We start from the raw sequence: 6,707 nt of genomic DNA, 5'->3' as shown, positions 1-6,707 counted from the left end.
GGTGCCGAAATCCCTCAATGGCTGCTCATTCTGGGTGCAGTAGGAGTCTGGATTGGACTCACATGGGCTTTGTTTGCTACAAGGGGTCCGGTACAATGCCACTCCAGTTTGGACCCAGCCATATGCAAATCAGTCATGACCCTGTTCCTTGTGGGAACAGTCCATCCCAAACTGCCAAGCCAGGTCCACCCTGGACCGGAAAAAAGCATCCTGGGACCAGTGAACGGTGGATTTAACCCAGATCTCATGACTAGGGGTGAATGTATGATTCATTCAGCATTCCGTCCATCATTTATTGCATAGCAGCCTGTATTCTCATAGCCACTGGAATTATGCGATTGTGCGGCTGCACTGATTTTCGCATAATTACAAAATGTGCCACATAATTTATCAACCTATCACCTGCCCCTCCCCACCAACAGCAGTGCGGACTACAGTACAGCCTGCATTAACTCGATGCAGAAAACCGAGACGGAAGAACTACCGTGCTATCACTTCCGGTGCAGCAGGGGCAGCCACTTCCGGTGTGCAGAAGGCGCTGTGGCCTTCGGAGCAGCAGCCGGGGAGGTGTCTTCTGGTGCCGCTGTAGTGACGGCCTCTTCCGGCTGCAGGGGGCGGTCTGTTCTTGAGCAGGGGCGGTCACTTCCGGTGTTGCTGCGGACGCTCTCTTTCGTGATTGGCTGCCTGTTCCTGGGGTCGGTCATTGTTCTTGAGCCCCCTGAAGCCTCGGTCCGTCCCTGCGCCGCCCCTCCGGCCTGTCAGTCGGTCGCCGTCCGAGCCCTCGTGGCCTGCAGCGGGTCTGGAGCCGGGGAGCTGCCGCCGGAGGTGAGGTGCCCGCGGGAGGGGGCGCTGCTCATTGAGGGGGTGAGGCCCCCGCGGGAGGGGGCGCTGCTCATTGAGGGGGGGGTCAGGGAGGTGAGCTCCGTTCATTCACCTCTTCACCCGGGTGTGGCGGAGGAACAGCTGCACCCCTCTTCTGCCCATGCACCCTGCCCCCTTTCCTGCCCTCTGCCTGTCTTTCCTTCACACTTCTTCTGTCCGTTATTCCTGCACCCCTCTTCTGCCCCATAACCCTCTTCACGCCCTGCTCCCCTCTTCACCCCCTGCACTCCTCTTCACCCCCTGCCCCCTCTTCATGCCCTGCACCCCTCTTTACCCCCTGCACCCCTCTTCAACCCCTGACCCTTCTGCCCGTGCACCCCTCTTCACCCCCTGCCCCCTTCTCCACCCCCGCACCCCTTCTTCACCCCCTGCACCCCTTCTTCAACAACTGACCCTTCTGCCCGTGCCCCTGCCCCCTTCTTCACCCCCTGCCCCCTTCTTCACCCCCTGCCCCCTCTTCACCTCATGCACCCCTCTTCACCCCCTGCACACCTCTTCACCCCCTGCACACCTCTTCACCCCCTGCACTCCTCTTCACCCCCTGCACTCCTCTTCACCCCCTGCACCCCTTCTTCAACAACTGACCCTTCTGCCCGTGCCCCTGCACCCCTTCTTCACCCCCTGCCCCCTTCTTCACCCCCTGCCCCCTCTTCACCTCATGCACCCCTCTTCACCCCCTGCACACCTCTTCACCCCCTGCACTCCTCTTCACCCCCTGCACCCCTTCTTCACCCCCTGCCCCCTTCTTCACCCCCTGCCCCCTTCTTCACCCCCTGCCCCCTCTTCACCTCATGCACCCCTCTTCACCCCCTGCACACCTCTTCACCCCCTGTACACCTCTTCACCCCCTGCACACCTCTTCACCCCCTGCACTCCTCTTCACCCCCTGCACTCCTCTTCACCCTCTGCCCCCTTCTTTACCCCCTGCACCCCTCTTCAACCCCTGACATTTCTTCTGCCCGTGCCCCTCTTCACCCCCTGCCCCCTTCTTCACCCCCTGCCCCCTCTTCACCTCATGCACCCCTCTTCACCTCATGCACCCCTCTTCTGCCCATGCACCCTGCCCCCTTTCCTGCCCTCTGCCTGTGTTTCCTTCACACTTCTTCTGTCCGTTATTCCTGCACCCCTCTTCTGCCCCATAACCCTCTTCACGCCCTGCTCCCCTCTTCACCCCCTGCACTCCTCTTCACCCCCTGCCCCCTCTTCATGCCCTGCACCCCTCTTTACCCCCTGCACCCCTCTTCAACCCCTGACCCTTCTGCCCGTGCACCCCTCTTCACCCCCTGCCCCCTTCTCCACCCCCGCACCCCTTCTTCACCCCCTGCACCCCTTCTTCAACAACTGACCCTTCTGCCCGTGCCCCTGCACCCCTTCTTCACCCCCTGCCCCCTTCTTCACCCCCTGCCCCCTCTTCACCCCCTGCACACCTCTTCACCCCCTGCACACCTCTTCACCCCCTGCACTCCTCTTCACCCCCTGCACTCCTCTTCACCCCCTGCACTCCTCTTCACCCCCTGCACCCCTCTTCAACCCCTGCACTCCTCTTCACCCTCTGCCCCCTTCTTCACCCCCTGCCCCCTCTTCACCTCATGCACCCCTCTTCACCCCCTGCACACCTCTTCACCCCCTGCACTCCTCTTCACCCCCTGCACCCCTTCTTCACCCCCTGCCCCCTCTTCACCTCATGCACCCCTCTTCACCCCCTGCCCCCTTCTCCACCCCCGCACCCCTTCTTCACCCCCTGCACCCCTTCTTCAACAACTGACCCTTCTGCCCGTGCCCCTGCACCCCTTCTTCACCCCCTGCCCCCTTCTTCACCCCCTGCCCCCTCTTCACCTCATGAACCCCTCTTCACCCCCTGCACACCTCTTCACCCCCTGCACACCTCTTCACCCCCTGCACTCCTCTTCACCCTCTGCCCCCTTCTTTACCCCCTGCACCCCTCTTCAACCCCTGACCTTTCTTCTGCCCGTGCCCCTCTTCACCCCCTGCCCCCTTCTTCACCCCCTGCCCCCTTCTTCACCCCCTGCACACCTCTTCACCCCCTGCACACCTCTTCACCCCCTGCACTCCTCTTCACCCTCTGCCCCCTTCTTTACCCCCTGCACCCCTCTTCAACCCCTGACCTTTCTTCTGCCCGTGCCCCTCTTCACCCCCTGCCCCCTTCTTCACCCCCTGCCCCCTTCTTCACCCCCTGCCCCCTCTTCACCTCATGCACCCCTCTTCACCCCCTGCACACCTCTTCACCCCCTGCACTCCTCTTCACCCCCTGCACTCCTCTTCACCCTCTGCCCCCTTCTTTACCCCCTGCACCCCTCTTCAACCCCTGACCTTTCTTCTGCCCGTGCCCCTCTTCACCCCCTGCCCCCTTCTTCACCCCCTGCCCCCTTCTTCACCCCCTGCCCCCTCTTCACCTCATGCACCCCTCTTCACCTCATGCACCCCTCTTCTGCCCATGCACCCTGCCCCCTTTCCTGCCCTCTGCCTGTGTTTCCTTCACACTTCTTCTGTCCGTTATTCCTGCACCCCTCTTCTGCCCCATAACCCTCTTCACGCCCTGCTCCCCTCTTCACCCCCTGCACTCCTCTTCACCCCCTGCCCCCTCTTCATGCCCTGCACCCCTCTTTACCCCCTGCACCCCTCTTCAACCCCTGACCCTTCTGCCCGTGCACCCCTCTTCACCCCCTGCCCCCTTCTCCACCCCCGCACCCCTTCTTCACCCCCTGCACCCCTTCTTCAACAACTGACCCTTCTGCCCGTGCCCCTGCCCCCTTCTTCACCCCCTGCCCCCTTCTTCACCCCCTGCCCCCTCTTCACCTCATGCACCCCTCTTCACCCCCTGCACTCCTCTTCACCCCCTGCACTCCTCTTCACCCCCTGCACTCCTCTTCACCCCCTGCACTCCTCTTCACCCCCTGCACCCCTCTTCAACCCCTGACCTTTCTTCTGCCCGTGCCCCTGCACCCCTCTTCACCCCCTGCCCCCTTCTTCACCCCCTGCACCCCCTCTTCGCCCCTACACCCCTCTTCTGCCAGAGCCCCCTGCACTCCTCTTCTGCCCAAACACTGGCTGCAGAAAAGGTACGAGCCCCCCACCCGCCATACTGGCAGTTTAAAAGACACAAGAAGCTTCTGGGGGCAGATGAGGCACGAGGAGCCTTAGAATGACGCCAGGCATAGGGTCCCATGAGACACAAGCGGTCTCCCACAGATTGGTACCTCTTATGCATATAGAACAAGCATTTGCAATGCAATAGGTCTCGCATTAGGAAGGTTTGAGCTATTGGTATTGTAAATGACAATAATTTTATTTACGTGTTGGTTTTGAAAATAGCGAAATTAATAGCTTTGTCATTTATAATGCCAATACTTTTAACTTTTGCAAATGTGACATCATTACATTTGTAATGCAACATGTTTTGTATTTACGTGACGTAGATTTATTGACATTACAAATAACAATGGCTTTTAATTTTTTTTAAATAATCAATACTTAAATAAAAGTTATTGTAATTTATAATGGCAATAGCTTAAACTTCTGTAAATAACTTTTGTGAAGATTATGTTGTGTATTTTATTGCGACGAAAATCCAAGAACAGAAGTGAAATATTAACATCTTTTTGTGACATTTGTATTAAAGCTTGAAACATTGAGAGAACATATTTGAACCAGTTGTTGTTGAATGGTTGCACAGATTGATGCTGTGGTGGCGCTGAGTGATGTTGGGGTGGCGACGAGTGATGCTGTGGCGTTCAGTGATGCTGTGGTAGCGCATAGTGATGTGTGGTGCCCCGGAGTGCTGTTGTGGTGGTGCTGAGTGATGCTGTTGTGATGTGATAGACAGATAGAGGGAGGGCGATAGATAGGTAGAGGGAGGGCGATAGATAGGTAGAGGGAGGGCGATAGATAGATAGATAGATAGATAGATAGATAGATAGATAGATAGATAGATAGATAGATAGATAGATAGATAAATAGAGTGAGGGCTACAGATAGATAGACAGAGTGAGGGCGATAGATAGGTAGCATGGTAGGGTTTCTAAGCCATATAAAATAACATATAATACATACATTAATAAATAATGACTAAAAGTACTCAACTGGTGCTTCTAAAATACGCCTACCCCGGTGTACCTAACCTAGGGCTAGTACGAGGGAAGAAGTAAGTGAGGTGTAGCTTAAGTTTAGTATTCTTTTGCCAAGAATCTATTCCAAGAACTCTCTAAGGGTCTAATCAGCTCCGTACCTTGGTTTAGAATGAAGGAGGTCTTGTATCTCTCTCTCAGGACTCGATTTCCCAGCAACCCGCAAGGGTAGCCTGGAAACACTGGAGCTGGATTTCTCGGCAGGAGAAAGGACAGCGTCTCTCTCAGTGTGTCAGCTGGAGGGTCGGCTTCCTTCGGCACTTGCTGTAGAAGGGCGTTGGGCAAGTAGATAGTCGAACTACTCCAAACCACTGTGTGTTTGCCTGGGCAAATGTGGGCATATTTATACCTGGAAGGTGCCAAGCTTGATGTAAGGTTGGACATAATAACGTCATCAAAGACTCAGTTCTTTGAAAACTCCATGAGTTCTTGGATAAATCAATATTCAAGCAAGGGGAAGTCCCTGACTGCTGAAGGAGGGTTTTTCCAAGAAATCCTTGTGGATTCTAGGAACTAGTGGAAGTAGCCATGCTGTATTTGGGCTGCATAGGTTAAGTCTAAATATGGTTATGATTCCTATGCCTATATAATTATAGGGTGATTTATACCTATATATGGGCATTAATCGGGAAAATTACAATAGGGTCCTAAATTCATATACAACAAAGTGAGGGCAATAGATAGATAGATAGAGTGAGGGCTACAGATATATAGCTAGAGTGATCCTAAGATCCTGAGTATAACTCACAATACTTTGTATAACAACGGGCCTAAATGCCTCCCAAAGAAACTTAATTGGTATTGTTAGACGGGGACCGGGAGGGCCGGCCGAGCACAGTGATCGCACAGACAGGTAACTTCCCCCCCACAGATGGACACCACACAAAGATTAGGGTAAAACCTTTTATAGGCACTTCGGGTAGTAGTGTGGTACGATACAAGGCGATCAGGACACGATGATCCTCTCAATTCTAGTCTCTAGCAAGGGAAGGGGGTAGCGGGACAGTCTTGGTACCCACGGGTACGGGTGTGTAACGGTGATAGCTCACAATCCTCGAGCTCGGTGTTCGGATGGGTCAGACCGCGGCAGCGCCGGCAGGTCCCGAAGAGGTCGTAGGTGGCAACGGGCCGCGGCAGCGCCAGCAGGTCCCAACGAGGATGAAGGTTACAACGGGTCGCGGCAGCGCCAGCAGGTCCCACGAGAATGCAGGTTGCAACGGGCCGCGGCAGCGCCAGCAGGTCCCAACGAGGATGGAGGTTACAACGGGCCGCGGCAGCGCCAGCAGGTCCCACGAGGATGCAGGTTGCAACGGGCCGCGGCAGCGCCAGCAGGTCCCAACGAGGATGAAGGTTACAACGGGCCGCGGCAGCGCCAGCAGGTCCCACGAGAATGCAGGTTGCAAAGGGCCGCGGCAGCGCCAGCAGGTCCCACGAGGATGAAGGTTACAGAGGGCCGCGGCAGCGCCAGCAGGCAGGACAATAGTTCACAAGGCAGGGCTGTGGCAGCGCCAACAGTCCGTCAAGGATGAGTTCGTCGCGGTGTCTCTCGACTCCAGGATACAACTCCCTTCCTGTCCTGGGGCTGCCCCAGTTATAGGTCTGGCGCCCTTTGATGTCCGGACCCTCGCTCTTGGAGGTCGGGAGGTCCGGGATGAGGGAGTCCAGACACCCAGCAGGGGG

General features: G+C 56.3%; 1 protein-coding gene across 1 annotated transcript in view; it reads left to right on the top strand.

The window, feature by feature from the left end:
* The first annotated feature begins 676 nt into the window (after positions 1-676).
* JAGN1 (jagunal vesicle mediated transporter 1) overlaps positions 677-6,707 on the top strand; it is a 123,429-nt gene continuing 117,398 nt past the window's right edge. Inside the window, exon 1 of the mRNA XM_078661844.1 lies at positions 677-809. The gene's annotated coding sequence lies outside the window, so the exon portion shown is untranslated. The remainder of the gene's footprint in view (positions 810-6,707) is intronic.

This window comes from Lissotriton helveticus, chromosome 9 (genome assembly GCF_964261635.1).
Source record: "Lissotriton helveticus chromosome 9, aLisHel1.1, whole genome shotgun sequence".
NCBI lineage: Eukaryota > Metazoa > Chordata > Amphibia > Caudata > Salamandridae > Lissotriton > Lissotriton helveticus.
Note: the sequence above shows the minus strand (reverse complement) of the source record. Positions and strands in the feature narration are given on the sequence as shown.